The sequence below is a fragment of the Lissotriton helveticus genome, chromosome 3_1 (assembly GCF_964261635.1).
Source record: "Lissotriton helveticus chromosome 3_1, aLisHel1.1, whole genome shotgun sequence".
In the NCBI taxonomy this organism is placed as follows: domain Eukaryota; kingdom Metazoa; phylum Chordata; class Amphibia; order Caudata; family Salamandridae; genus Lissotriton; species Lissotriton helveticus.
The window spans coordinates 619,736,809-619,752,621 of NC_136061.1; the positions used below are offsets into that span (position 1 = coordinate 619,736,809).

At 47.3% G+C, this 15,813-nt stretch overlaps 1 protein-coding gene across 2 annotated transcripts in view; it reads right to left on the reverse strand.

Moving 5' to 3' along the window:
* The window catches only part of MYRF (myelin regulatory factor), a 462,812-nt gene that overhangs the window by 401,359 nt on the left and 45,640 nt on the right, over positions 1–15,813 (reverse strand). The window lies entirely within an intron of this gene.

Consider the following 15,813-nt stretch of genomic DNA (forward strand, 5'->3'; position numbering starts at 1 on the left):
GAGCTAAAGAATGATGATGGAATAAATCCAGAGCAGTTGACTGGGGGTGAGTGTTTGATTTGCTCCAACGCTCCGTCCATCATCCCCTTTGGGATCGCTCAATATGGGACCAGACATGGAGGCTTAGATGCAGTTGTCCAAATAGAGTATTTTCCCTTCTATGTTATTAGTATCCTTGTCAAGTTGATGGCAGGGCACATAATAACGCCCACTGTAGCTCTGAATAAGCCACTCTGCACAAGGCCAAAGTACCGTGGCGCCCATTCCACCCACCGCCCTTCTCGCTCCATATGGCCTGACCATCTACAGGCTATTCCGCACCTGTCTCTGTTTGAGAGAGCCCCTACTTGATCAGCTCCCACGTTAAACAGAGACCATATTTTTCTACGCCGCTTGTGCAAAAGGCACAGGGGAAGCCAGTTTTACCAGCGAGGCCGTGCCCCCGGAAAGGTCCAGGGGCTGGGGTATGTTAGTCGGTGTCCCTGCAAGGCCGCCGAGCAGTGGTGCAGCCTGTCACGTGTCAGGTCAGGCTGACTGGTCCCAAGTTCTCGAGTCTGTTCTTTAAAGCCCCATCTCTCGCCCAAGGCTCCCAAGTGCGCCGCTCTCCCAGGGCAGCTTCCTGGCCGCCATATGCCTCCACCTCCCCTCCCCCAGCAGTATTACCTCTCATTGCCAGGCAGGCTCCGTTCCCACAGCTTTTCTCCAACTCTGAACTTTCAGATCTGCAGCGTTTATTTAAATCCCAGAGTTTACATGTTTCCATTAATCACCTGCCAGGCAGGAATGTGCGTAAAACTGAGCTCTATAAAAAGCAGCACAGGGGCCGGAGCAGGGGGTAACACGCACCAGCAGGGGGGGCAGCATACATGTGTGCATCACACCGGGCTACGGTATCACAGGTGTGACCCAGAAGACAGCGTGTAATGTACCCTGCTACAGCACCATCTCGCAAGAGTGTGCAACATACCAGGTTTCAGCGCTATCGGTGCAACCTAGCACACGTGTGTGCTTCACAGTCGGCTGCAGTGCACCGGGGTTGACCTAGCATAGAGTGTGCAACACACCAGGCTACAGCACCACCGCAGTGCCCCAAAACAAATGTGTGGATGACAACAGGCTACAGTACCTCCGGGGTTGACCTAGGGTAGAGCGTGCAACGCACCAGGTTACAGCAGCACCGTGATGATCTCACACTATTTGAGCAACAGACTCGTCACTAGTAGCACACAGATGACCCAGCAATGATCACACCCTACTACAACAGCACTCCCAAAAGACATGCACAAACACATAGCAAGCATTCAGAAGTTATTAGTCCCATACGCACCCTTTCTTGCACACCCATTAACGCCAAATCCTTAATACAACAACAAAAATTAGTTCCTTCTGTTTATGGACTACTTTAAACTTAATATGGCATTCATAACAGAAACTTGGGCAGACCCCTCCTGCAACCAAGACCTGCTAACAGCAGTACCTGAAGGTTTTGCCATCACCAGACAAGACAGGGCACTTAAGCGGGGAAGAGGGGCTTAGTGATTGTACATACAGCCAACCTGGCGGTCAACTACAATCCTGCCCTCCCACACCACTGCAATCTATCTCTTTTAATTTAGAAGTATTGAATAACCAAATATTTAAAGGTATTAAAGGTATGCTAATTTACCACCAACCTGACCCCAGACAATCCTTAGTGCAGGAACTGAATGCCTCCTTGACGGACACATTCTGTCCGAAAATATTACGGTCTTAGGTGACTTTAATTTTCACCTAGAAGCTCACCAAGACAATGATACATCAGTTCTCCTTTAGACCATGACCAGGCTTGGTCTTTCCCAAACTGTTGTTGGCCCTGCCCACCAGGTTGGGTCACACTCTCTATGGTATTTTTACCAATAACAACTCTTTAAGCAATGCTAAAACCCTTTCGTTAGTCTGGTCAGAGCATTGTGCAGTCATTTTCAACCACGCTATTTCACATCCCAGACCCAACTTCCAAACCAAACCTACTACAACTACCATCCATGCCAGGCACAACATCCAGCAAGGACTTTTCTCCAAAATTCTTAATGACTGGACACCTAGGCTCTGTTGTCGCTCGATGCATTGAATGGGCAGACACCGCAGCCAGCATCTTAACCCCAGAAAAAAAGTCAAAATCTAAACGTTACAACGTTTCAGCCCCATGGTTTACAGCTGAGCTTAGAGCGCTTAAAGAAAGCTGTTGTAGACAAGAAAAAATATGGCGGACAAAATATAATGAGGAAAAATCCAAATATAAGCTATGTGTCGCTAGCTACAAAACTCTTATTACTAAGGGAAATGCCAAATATTTCACTAGGAAAAGAGAAGAAGCCAAAAACTCCACAATAGAATTATTTCAAACCATCACTATGCTGACTAAGGAGCCCTCTAAAAATTTCTTCCCTGCCAGCCAATCCTTCTATAATTCATTGTCCACATTTTTTTAGCAAACAGTGGAGATAATATTTAGTAAATTCTCTGCTACCATCTCCCCTATTTGCACCTTTGCTCAAGGGGCAATAGATCACTCTTTGCAACAGACATCCCAAAATTCTTAAATACGGGGTGAACCTCTGACACGGTTTCCCTCTATCCTGGTTCTATACCTGTGGTTCTGCAACGTCCCAGGGAGCATCACTCTACAGGCTGGTGTGATCCATGCATTCTTAGCATCTCCTACAATGTGGATCATTGCCCTAGAACTGAAGCTTCTGCACCGGGCCCTGCCACATACAGATGTCCTCCGTCTGCCTCTCTCCATGAAGACTGGTGTACAGTAGGCTCATCCACCAAGCCTTGTTTACCTGGGCACCAATGACGCAGACGTAGGCCTGATCCATATTCTTTTCAGAAGATGTTCACAAAAGGACACTGCAGAAACCTTCTGGCTCTCTTGGCGGTAAGTGCCAAGCCCATGCTCTCTACGGTCCATCCCAGATGTAGGAAGGAGACCTGGCACCAGGGGATGAGTGAGGACAGCCATTTCATGAAACATCCCCAATGAAAGAGGGGTCCTTAACAGGGAATAGCACCCTTGTGGAAGACAAAAGCAATAAAAGATACTTGTTGGTATGATGTCCTGATGATCTACACACGATCCCCAAAAACAACCAGATGTAGAAGCATCTCTGACGTAAACTGAAGATGAGAAAGATGTGGCAGCTAAACTTATAATTTTGGTCTGTGTTCTATATCCTTGCACCTGTGCCTTCCTACCTGCATCTCCCCATGTTACTATATATCAACTATCGTCCCTCTGCAAGAGAAACCTGTGATGGTGCAAAAAGACTGCAACAACTACTAACCCATCAGCCACTTCACCTGCGGTAAGGCTATGGCAGGAGAGGTATCAAACCCACCCGTCATCCAGCCTTGTCAATCAGCATGCGCCGTGTCTAGTGGAACCTTGGCAGATATCAAGTTAGAACACCTCACACCCTGGATGCAGACCAGCAGGAAATCATGCTCCTACTCAATGTGACATTATTGTGGACCATCCGCAACAATGAGTATGGTGAGGGCATGCTCTGCATTTAGCGATTCCTCATCGACTGAAGGAAACAAATAATCTTTAAATATGTATACAATGGGCAGTGCATTCCCATGTCCATTACCTTCATCAGTGCTCTTCAGCTTCTAAATAGGATGGCATCCTTAGTACGGGTAACCACAGCATTGAATATGGTACCTGGTGTATACAGGCTTGGCATATATTATTCTGAATGAAGGACAGTGTTTAGTGCTTAAACAGAAACATTATTCAGTTAACCATACTCAGGAGTGCCCCACTAATGTTGAATAAATCACTCACTGCAGCTTGCTGGGGCCTCGAAACTGGCGCATCCAGACTGCTGAAACAAGAAACTGTAAGTTGGGGGACTGAAATTGTGATTCAGAAACCACTGAGGAACCAGAATTAGGCAACAAAGTTATGACTTGATCAACACGTGTCCTCAAATAATTACATCAGCTCCTAGGAGAGGAAAGTAGCACCTAGTGAATAACTTCAGCAGATCCCCTAAAACCATGATTTTTGGGTATTCTCGGAGTTCTCCAAACGTAGCAAACTTTTCACAAGTCAAATCAGTGGATCATTTTGTGAGTCTTGCAGGCAAAAACGTCCCTTCTAGAGTTGCAGATGAGTTTTACTTTTTCATCCAGGTTGAAGCATGTGCGCCTTCATGGACATATAAACCAGACTGCTTTCTGTTGCTAGGACAGTATATAAGCAGAAGGCGGTCTGTTTTTGACATGGCAACATGCGTATAGCACAAAATACACCAGTTTGCTTACTATGTTCATGGTATTATTGCTGTAGTAAACAGCATCCTGTCTGCAGCCCTATGTTTGTAGTTGGGGAAATGACCGGTTACTCACCGGTAATATTCATTACTCCGAGTCGTAGCCCTCCCCGTCCCAGTCCTAACTACATGAGCATAGCTCCTCCCACCAGAAACTCCCAAGCAACTTGAAACCCATCCCTTCCCTCCAGGCCACACCCATACCCTGAGGCATATAACCCTGTGACCTGCCAATCAACAACCTGTACCCAACAAGCACAAGAAGCCGAAACAGGGAGGGAGGGATGGGAACCTGGACTGGGACGGGGAGGGCTACGACTCGGAGTAATGAATATTACCGGTGAGTAACCGGTCATTACCTCCTCGTCAGCCCTCCCCGTCCCAGTCCTAACTACATGAGCAGATACCAAAGCAATAATCGGCTTCACTCAGTAGCAAAAAACAGACTTTATTAAAGCACAGAAAGTCACACCACCGGAGTAGAACGCAACACAGCGTCCCCAAACCCAGCAGAATCAGTCCCCCCAACCACCAAACGATAATGGGACATAAAGGTGTGCGGAGAACTCCAGGTAGCAGCCCTGCAGATTTCAGCCATGGAAGCCCCCTGAAAACAAGCCCAGGAAGCCGCCACCCCCGAGTCGACCTTCCCTGAACAGACCCTGGAGCCAACACACCACAGGCCTCATACGCAGCACCCACAGCCCATCGTAGCCAACGACTGAGGGTAGCCCCAGAAGGCTTAAGACCCTGACCAGCCAGGCCAAAGGTCACAAAAAGGGATTCCACCTTACGAAACGGCCCAGTACGCAACAAATAGATCTCAAGAGCCCTCCGAACATCCAAACAGTGCAGCCGCACCTCAACCTCTGAAAGAGGATCAGGACATAAAACAGGCAAAACCAGATCCGCAGAGCAGTGAAAAGAGGAAGGGACCTTGGGAACAAAGGAAGGATCAGGCCGCAGTACCACCCGATCAGGAAAGAAACGTAAAAAAGGGGCCGAACAAAGCAAGGAGCCCAACTCCCCAATCCGCCTAGCCGACGTAATAGCCACCAGGAACAGCACCTTGATCGTCAGAAACCTCAAAGACACCTCCAGCAGAGGTTCAAAGGGAGCCCCCTGCAAAGCCCCCAAAACCAGAGGCAGATCCCAACTAGGAGCAAAGGACCGAATGACAGGCTTCTGAAGGAAGCAACTCCGCAACAAACGGGACACCAGGGGAACCACCGGGTCACAGACCGAACCCCGAAAGGCCCGAACAGCAGCCCACTGAGCCCTCAGGGAGGACACAGCCAGACCCAAGTCAAAGCCGTCCTTCAAAAAGTCCAAGACCAATACCGGATCCACTGCCAACGCAGACCACCCACGCGCCGTACACCAAGACTGAAAAGAAACCCAATGCCGGGCATAGGATTTGAGAGTCGAAGGGCGCCTGGACCTCTGAATAAATTCCGCCACAGAAGGAGAACACCCCAACGCCACAAGGTTCATCCTCTCAACAGCCAACCCGCCAGCCTCAGGCGGACCAGACACTCCAGAGACAGAGGGGGAAACGACAAGGGACAAGGGACCACAGGCAACCTCCAGCAAGGCCCCACTGCCAACTTCAATAACAGAGGGAACCAAGGCCGCCTGGACCAATCCGGAGCCACCAGGATCACCGAAGCCCGATCCAACTTGACCTTCAGCAGAACACGCGGCAGCAGGGCAATAGGGGGAAAGGCATACATCAGGCCCCCCTCCCACCGGAAGGACAGGGCATCCACCCTCCAAACCTCGGCAGAGCGAACCAGAGAACAAAACGTCTCCCTCAAGGCGTTCCCTGGGGCCGCAAACAGGTCCACCACAGGGACCCCGAACCGGGCCATCAGGCAGCGAAACACATCCTGAGACAGGCACATGTCCGACAGGGAAGGAAACACCCTGCTCAGGCGATCCGCCTCCGAGTTCAAAATCCCAGGCAGATGTAAAGCCCTCAGAGACAACAAGTGAGACTCCGCCCACAGGCCTATACTCTGAGCCAACAAATTGAGGGAAGCCACCCTCGCGCTCCCCTGGCGGTTGATATAACACACCACCACCGTGTTGTCGGACCGCACCATCACATCCCTCTGGAGGACCCAAGGCAGAAAATGAGACAACGCCAACTGAACCGCCTACAATTCTCGCCAATTCGAGGACATTTCCGCCTCCGGCACAGACCAAAGACCCTGCACAGACTCCTGACCCAAGACCGCACCCCAACCCAGTACGCTGGCGTCCGTCGTCAGGACCAACCTCACCTGGGACACAAAGGGCGAGCCCTGCAAGAGGTTCAGATCCACCAGCCACCAGGACAACTCCCGGGCGATGGACACACCCCCCGGAACCAACAGCTCGTAATCCAGAGAGGCCGGATCCCAATGCTCCAGAAGATGATTCACAAGGGGGTATAAGTGTAAACGGGCCCAAGGAACAATCATCACAGTCGCTGACATCAGCCCCTGAACACGCAACCACTGGCGAGCCGTGGAAGACTTTGCCCCCAACACCTTCTTCAGTTCGTGCACAAGAGTCAGTCTGCGGGGCTCCGACAGGAAGACCTTCCCCAACCTGGTGTTGAACACCCCCCCAATGAACAACAGTTCCTGAGTGGGGAGAAGATGGGATTTCTCCAAGTTCAGAATCCACCCGAACCGTTGAAGGAGACTGCAAACCTCCCGGGAGTGTGACTGAGCCTGAAGGAAAGAAGAGGAAGAAATCAGCCAATCATCCAAGTAAGGGAAAACCTGTATACCCTTAGCATGCAACAAACCCACCAAGGGCGCCAACACTTTAGTAAACACCCTCGGAGAGGCAGACACGCCAAAGGGCAATACCTGGAACTGGTAGAGATCCACCCCTACACAGAAACGCAGGAACCTCTGGGAATCTGCGTGCACTGGCACATGAAAATAGGCGTCCCGTAGATCGAGAGAAGCCAGGAAATCTCCCACCGACAGGAAGGGAAGAATCAACTGCAGAGTCACCATTTTGAAGGACCGATGAGGGATACACAAGTTCACCGCCTTCAGATCCAGGACCGGACGGAAGTCCCCATTTGGCTTTTGGATCAAAAACAGGATTGAGTAAACCCCCCGACCCTGTTGTCTCACAGGCACCCTCACCACAGCACCCTTTGACACCAAGTCCCGAACACCGTCCAATAGAGCACGACATCTTGTCAGAGATCTGGGAACAGGGGTAGCTTTGAACACATCCACCGGAGGAGTCCCAAATTCTATTCTGTAGCCCAGGCGAACCACCTGTAGAACCCACAGATCCCGAACAAACTCCTCCCAGACAGGCAAAAAAGAGGTGAGGCGACCCCCAACCGGCACCTCCAAGGAATCCATCACATAGTCACGACTTGGAGGGACCTGCAGAAGAGGAAGCACCTTGTTGACCCCGGGACTTGTGGAAGGAAGGGACACCCCGGCCACGTCCCCTACCACGAAAGGGCTGAGCAGCCATCTTAGATTGAAACGCCTGCCCAAAAGCCCGCTTATAACCCGCAAACTTCCCTCTCTGAGAAGAGCGGACCGGAGCCAACAAGTTTTTGTCCTCAGCTGTCTTTTTAATCAAAGCTTCCAACGGCTCCCCAAACAGCTTAGAGCCCGTGAAGGGAATCTTCATCACGGCCGCCTTCTGAGCAGCTTCCGCCTTCCAAGACTTAAGCCACAACTGCCTCCTAGCAGCAACCGAGGCCCCAGCAGACGCCGCCGCAGCACTAAGGGAGTCGAAGGACAAGTCAGCCATGAAACGCAACTGCTGCTCCAACATGGACAAAGACTCAGAGGGATCCTCTTCCTGCATGAGCTGTGCAGAAATACCCTGACAGTCCTTAAGAAGCGACTGAACAAGATAGCTGGTGTAAGCAGCAGACCGAACAGCCAGATTGGATGCTGCAAAGGACCGCTTCAAGGCCCCCTCGACACGCTTGTCCCCAGGATCAGAAGGCACCGCATCTTCAGACACCACCAGGCTCTGAGACGCCATACCAGCCAGCAGAGAATCCACTTTCACCACAGCCGGAAACTCCTCCGCGAAGCCCAGCAAGGGATACCTCTTAGCCAGAAACCGGGGAAAGGCATGCCTGTCAACATCCTTCCACTCCCCCTCCAGCACCTTCCTCACAGACGTATGAATGGGGAGGCTTTCCGGATCTTTCTTCAGGTAATTGGCGAAGAAGTCTTCAGACTCTCCACCCTCCACAGGATCAGGGAATCCCAGATTGTCTCGAACATGCTGCATAACACAGCGAAGGTCAGCCCCTTGGACAAAACGACCCATCACTTCCTCATCAGAGTCAACGTCCGGATCAACCTCAGCCGAGGCATCCAATTTCTGTCTCATAGGCCCCTTGGGATCATGAGCCACAAAGGCCGCCGCCACAGCAGCCTCAATCATTTTTTGAATATTCGCCATGGAAGGAGCAGTGGAAGAACCAGCGACCACCTCCCCATCCTCACAGCCGAGTTCACGCACGTCTGCACCTCTACCCTCCATGATGTAAACAGGAGAACAGAAATCCAGACCCCAAGATATACCCAGACCAATCAAAGCAAAAATCCCCAAGGGCCAACCAGGGAAAGCCACCTAGACCTGGAGCCAATCCCTACACAGGACCGAAGGCCGGCCTTCAAACCGCCCTATCAGAGAAGACTACCAAACTACAAAAGGAAAAGACTGAACAGGGCCCAACTGTAAGGATACAAAGAAACCCAGAAGACCCCGTCCCAGGAACCAGTGAACCCAGAGGTAAGAACTCCCCAACTCCCCAGCAGAACTCCACAGCAGAGCAGCAAGAGGCCAAGACACGAAATCAAGCCCCATGCAAATCCCTCCAGTAAAAAACGGCAATAAAGCAAAATTGGACCGCCAGCAGAGGGAGCCCCAACAACAGAAACGCGGGGAAGAGAACACTAACCCAGGAAACAAACAACAAAGTCGGACTGAACCTAAATACGGGCCCCCACGGACCAAACAAAGGCAGTCCCCCCCCCTCCCCGCAACCCCAGACTCCACCAAGGATTGCAGGAAGCATAAAGAAAAAGGGGAAAAACACGGGCTCGAAGAAACGAGCCCCGAGAGTTACAGACAGAGAAGCCAATCCGGCACGCCCTCGGCGCGCTGAAAAAGCCAGCCACACACCACCCCTCCCTCCCCGGGTGTACCGGCTAGAGCAGGGAACGAACCCGGAAGAGGGGAGGCTGCAGCAGGGAGTCACCACCCCACAGCAGGCAGTCAGGACCCCCAACCCCACGGTCCCGCTACAGCAGGGACTCAAAGCAAATGCCTACAAGGTAAAAGAAAAACAGGCACAATAGGGGTTAAAAACGGGCGCCTAGCATCCCGTTCCACACTCACCTTAGATAGGAGGCCAATTCCAGTGCCCCCCTCGACGAAGACTGCTCGGAAGTGATTCCGCAGAAAAAAAAAACAGGTTGTTGATTGGCAGGTCACAGGGTTATATGCCTCAGGGTATGGGTGTGGCCTGGAGGGAAGGGATGAGTTTCAAGTTGCTTGGGAGTTTCTGGTGGGAGGAGCTATGCTCATGTAGTTAGGACTGGGACGGGGAGGGCTGACGAGGAGGTAATGAGTGTATTTATAAGATCCATGATGAAGTATGAATTACACCTAAAAACATGACTTACAGGGATTCCCCAAAAAAACAGAAAAAAAGAAAGTTACATTAACCAGCGGGGTCCTGCCCTCCCACATATGTTTAAAATGTTAATTCATTCGAAGCTCCAGATTCTCATGTCCTCTCTGAACCTGAACACAAGCAATCCAGGACCGTCTTCAGCTGACCATATTTTCCTGGGTCAAGATCAATGGGAATCAGCCAGGATTTTTTCAGGGGAACATCCACAAATATTTGTCTATACCTTTTAAAAAAGATTCTCAGGGCCCGAAGGGATCAAACCTAAACCAGTAGGTATGGTCTGCAAATAGCTCATAATATCTACGAAATCTGGCTTCACACTATATAAGGAATTAAAACATTTGAGCCTAAATGTTTAAGGAAGTGATGGGATAATTCGCTTAGAAAGCCCTGGGTCTCATCATTCTGATGCATTTTACCCCATAGGAGGTGCACCCAATCAAGGTATTACAAAATTAAGTGGCACAAGATTAAAAGCCAAGTGCCTTTATTAGGCCATAGAGCTCTGATTTAACTTGCAATATTACTTACATACATTAGATTACACAGAATCCTTCAAATACGGTAAATATAATTAAAAAAGAATACCACAAAATAAAATATTCCAATTTGTAGTAGCCACCTTATAGGCTAATTATGTTCTGTTTTCAACACGATTTAGAAATATGAAGGCACATTATTTTCTAGTAAAATGCTTCTATACAATTATGAAGGTGAAAGAGAAATGGGTAACCCAATCAACCCTTGTAGGCTTGGGCAATGAACAGTTGAGGTATGGAGTAGCTACAAGGGATTTCGTTTGTCTATTAATTTTGTAAATCTTGTGAGTTAGTTATCAAAAATCTAACCCCAATGTATCCATAGGATAACAATACAGCTTTTATATAGTTAAGACAATTAATGACAAGAGAAAGAAGGGGAAGAAGCACACGGAAAGGTAATTTTATCTGAAAAAGTATTGAATAGATCAACAAATTAATATACGGGGATATGGTGAACAAATCAGTATCAATGTGCGATGGTTAACTCTTGATGCAGAAGGATTGCTTGTATATTAATTTGTTGATCTATTCAATACAATACTTTACAATAACTAACTCACAAGATTTACAAAATTAATAGACAAACGAAATCCTATCATCTATACAATTATAGTTGCTGTGGTTGGACAGTGCTGTTTTACAGATTATGTGTAGGTGGTGGTGGCCTGTGACACCAAGGGCATGGCCTTTAGCCACTGACGCTACATTATTGGAATACATTGTTTCCTTACTACAAGTGAGTTATGACACCGGGGGAAACTAAGTGGTAGGCCTTCTTGTCAAATTTCACACTCCTGATTCTTATTCATAGGCCTACCCTGAGATGTGATATTACTAGCACCCTTCAGGTCCAGCCTCTGATAACCAGACACTCTATGAGGGAGAACAAGGTTTCTGCGGATAAAGCGCCCACCCAGGAGGGTGTGAAATTTGGTTAGCCGATGGAAAGACATAACGAAGTTGGGAAATTTGTTGTGAGCTAGTGACCCAGCATGGCAAATCATGGTTCATGCAACATTCTTTATTTTGGTTGTGATCAGAATTTGCCAAGGTCGTAGAGAGTACAAAATGATAACACCTGCCTATGGACACAGCTCACTCAATGGGTGCCTGTATAAAAAGAGGACTGGTTTTAAGACTGCTACTTTTGTGATTGAATCGTATGGACCTGAAAACTCTTCGCCCTAGGAGCCTGCAGGAAGATAACCAAGATGCGCTCTTATAGGCCTCACCTGGACTCCGGCTTTTACAAGTGTGACCTTGGGTGGGCCAATGTTTATTTCTGCAAGGCAGAGAATCCTGGAATGAATTATAGAATCCCTGGTGATGAAGGCTAATTTGTTGCCATCCTAAAAGTCTTATAAAGCCCATTTGAATGCATCAGTTTTTGGTGTATGACTAACTCCTGCATGTCAATCTTTGTAAGAGCGCTAACTAAATGAAACGGATATGAACACAGAATTTCTAAAAGTTTACTTCACCAATAATTAACTAGAACTTTGCTTATGTTTGCTTTCAATAAATTGTTTGGATTTGTTATTGCTTTATTAAGTTTTGTATTTTACTTTTCCTATTTTTTTGCACATTGACAGCGTGCCTGTACAACAAAACGAAACAAATATTTCCAAGACGTGTCAGACAATGGCACTGGCATTAGAACTAACTAACAGCATAGCTCTCAGTGGAAACTCGAGGGCAGCTCTAGGTCGTCTCAATTAGTGGGCAGAGTCATGTTCCTTATTTTAGGAGGTACCAGCGAAGTGAGCTATGGTCTTTTTCCCAATAAGAGGGAGGAGCAAGGTGAGGTATAGTCCTATTCTCCATTACAAAGGTCGGGGCGGTGAGGTGATTATATGGAGCAAAATATTTATAAGGGGTTCTAGTCTCAGTAATCTGGAGCGGCACTGTGAAATAGTATCTGGATCCACATTAGAAGCAGGGCCAATGGAATTATGCGATTGTGCTGCTGTGGCGCTTTTCACCTAATTATAGATTTGCCACATTTGCCACATAAGCCATCATCTGTTGCATAATCTGCAGATAGATTTTAACCAAAAAATGTGTTTCTAGCTCAAATGCTTCAAAAGTTACTAAAAACGCAGCAACACGCCAAGCCACATTGAGGAAGGCCCTTTGAAAGGTTGACTGGTTACCTTTCTACAATATTTGGGTGGTAAACTGGTAATATTCAGGTGCAACCAATGCCCAGACAGTGTTAACAAGTGTAGAAATGCCAAAATAATGAAGCATTAATATCACAAAATGTGCCACATTATGTTGCATAATTTTCCATGTTCATGTCGCGTAATTTACTTGACCATACCCCAGAATTTGAGTCTCCTCTACCGCATAATTGCAGGGGCTCTGATTATAAGGAACAAAAAAGGGGAGTGACTATTCTGTTTCCAGAAGAATCAGTGGGGGGGGGGGGGGAGGGATGTACTCTCAATGTACCAGTTCATGAAGGAGGCCGGGAGGTTAAATGTTGGGATCAGCCAAACTGCCCAGCTGTATTTCCACAACCAGGTTTGACTGACGCACTGATGAGGTCTCAGTGCAGTTACTAATGACGTCATGAGTGAAGGCATGTTCGATGCCATGGCCATGATTTCAAAGAAGGGGGTAATGGCTGTCTGTTTACATTTGGCGTCAGCCCTGCATAGCTTTAAAGATACTTTAAAAAAAGTGTGCTCTGGTGAATGTAAACACTCCCCACCCTCTTCCTGACACAGTAGAGCCACACTCACGAACTAGCTGTTGAGGCAATCACTCCTGGATTGTGGACAGTGTACCTGCTAAAACTTCACAAAACGCATCTACGGTCAGGCACAAAAGAATGTCTGCATGCTCAGGGATTCACACAACCACTCAGCGGTAACACGACTCAAAAATACAGCTACTTTGGCGTTTGGCTATCAATCGCCTCAGAGAAAAGATAGATTAAGAGACATAAGTTTCAGCAAAATAATGTGAAACGATATACATAAGATGGAGGGGATAGATGAAGAGACATAAGTTTCAGAGACAAAAATACATTTGCAAATAATTATGCAATGTACGAGTCAGACAGATATAATAACCCAAAGATCAGTGAAGTACCACCCCCCTGGCCAAGGAGGTTGTCGGGGGTCCCCTGAAATAAAGTCAGGGAACAAAGACTTCAGAACCCAGGAACGGACAGGGACAGGAACAGCTAGGCCTCTCCGCAAACCGACGGACAGCGAAGCATCACACCTCTCTTCTCTCTCCTATCGACACGCACTCTCCCCGATGATGACTCAAAACCACACCCCTAAAGGCACCCCAGTAATACCCCAAAACCTACAAGTCCATCCCACATCAGTTGAAACATTTCATAAAATGTGACTTCTCATTGGATGAGCCGGGAGGTGGTCTGTCACACCATCATGATTTCATGCAGGACTACTATAGACTATTGTTCTACATCCCTTCTCATGAAATAAGCTTTGACTCATTCATACATTTAATGCATGTAACTTTTTATTATTTTTCTGATATTTTTCAGCTACGACTGCGGAAGAAGTCTTGGGTCCCATGGCCAGTCTCATCCTTTTGGCAGGCAAACAATGTATTTCTCAGCATATCGACCATGGACCTTTGTGCCTCTTCTGCTGTGCTCAGCTTTTACTGTCTCTATTTTCTTTATTATTTCGAGTTTCCTCTCCAGCTCAACTATTGTGTCAACTAAAAGCATTTTCAGGCCATTCATCTCACTATGACGAACAAAATACAGGCATTTATTAATTTCACAGAAATTTACTCTTCACTGTTTACCACCCACCTTTGCACTATCCCATGTTAATGTTTTTCCTAGCAAACCCTTTAGGTAAATACGGCATTATTCATTATTTTAAAGCAAGATGCAAGATGCTGCCTAGTCATGCATTATTTCTCGTTTCTTTTAAACCGCAATGTAAAATGCGGCTTAGTTCTTTCATGCATTATTTCACATTAGTGCATGCATACACAAAGCAGTTTCCCACGTGTTTTCTTGTGATTTGGACATTAGTTTCCACTGCACACTGTTAGTACATGTTATGGGGGTGTTAATCCAAGGAGCTTTTCTTTCTGCAAAAATCCGGCTCCATCACTAACAATACTGCCTGGGTGCAATCTTAACTTGCGTCTTGTGCAGGGTTCTAGTAAAGTGGGTCTTAGAGGGACAGATCCATGCCAGATTTTTAATATAATTACATTTATCTAAATGGGGATATGCTAAAAATCTGGTATGGATCCGGCCCACCAGAACTGAGAGAACCCTGTTCTTGAGGATCATGCTAATAAAAGTTTCAATCTCTTCTAGGGAATTAAATAACCAAGGACAGGAGCTAAACATATGCAAAAGTGTGGCTTCATCTGCCCCACACCTATAGCACTTTGAGTCCGCTCTCTTTCCCCATTTGAATAACTTATGGGCGTATAATATAATCCGAAAGCTGTTTTCAAGTGCTGACTTTTCAATCCGGAGGTGATGAGGTTCTACAGTCCTTACAGAACTCAAGGGTACCCCCAAGTAATGGCCCTTCTGTACCCAGCCTTGCTTCCCACTTTGCGTTCTGGGATTCCAAATCATCTGACCGTCCCTGTATTAGTGCATCATAAATTAGGCCAATATGACATCCTGATCCAGCACCTCTATGACCACATATTTAGCAATAGACATGTGTTTTATCTAGCTTACTGATGTAGTTGTAGCTGGAGATATTTATAGAATTTCTCTTTAGTCAGGCCAAACTTCTCCTGCAGCTCTGTGAAGGAGCATGATTGGTTATTGTTACAAAAATCCCCAATTTTGAAATACCACAGTCTTCAAACCTCTTGCTCATTCCGTCTTGAAATATACCATCAAGGCAGGGAACCCCATTTATGTGAGTAGCGATTCAGCTTAGTAATATTAATCTTTCTTTTAATGTCGCCAGACCTTGAACGCTCCACCTACTGTTTTAAACCTGGTCGTTTTGTAGTAACTTCTCTCCATTTAAAAAAAAAAAAACAGCTGTTAGCCTCAGCCTAATGTAATCCTATATATCCATGATGCCTTAGCTGGGTTTATATTATGAGTGTCACCAGTTATCAAAACCACAAAGTGATGCAGCATACAAGACTAACAGTACAGCATGAAGCTGGGAATTGCCCATCCTCCACGATCTCTGGGGAGAATCATAAACCTTGACGCCTTTGTAGGCTTCTTAAATGGCCACAGAAAGCTAAAGCACAAGCTTTCAACTTATTCAGC